Below are 338 nucleotides of genomic sequence, written 5' to 3' on the forward strand. Positions count from 1 at the left end.
GCAGCGCCGCCCCCGCGGCCTCGAAGCGCGGCCCTGCCCGCCCGGGGGCTCCGGCCCCTCCCGGCTACCCCTCCCGGACGGGTGAGCCCCGCACAGCCCGGCCCGCAGCCCCCACTGATTTCCACGCGAGGTCACGTACCCACATCCTCCTTTTCCTGCTCCTCAGTCGGTGTTTAACGTGCGGCAGGACCCCCGCGCTCATGGCAAACTCGGCGTTCCCACCGCAACCTCCTAAACGGCTGAAACCACGAGGAATTTGGTATTTCATAAAGCAGAGCTCAGAAACATCTGGGTCGAACCTACCAAGGGGCCCCAGCCCACCTGTTGGCACCTGTGAC

This window comes from Columba livia, chromosome 18, assembly GCF_036013475.1.
Source record: "Columba livia isolate bColLiv1 breed racing homer chromosome 18, bColLiv1.pat.W.v2, whole genome shotgun sequence".
NCBI lineage: Eukaryota > Metazoa > Chordata > Aves > Columbiformes > Columbidae > Columba > Columba livia.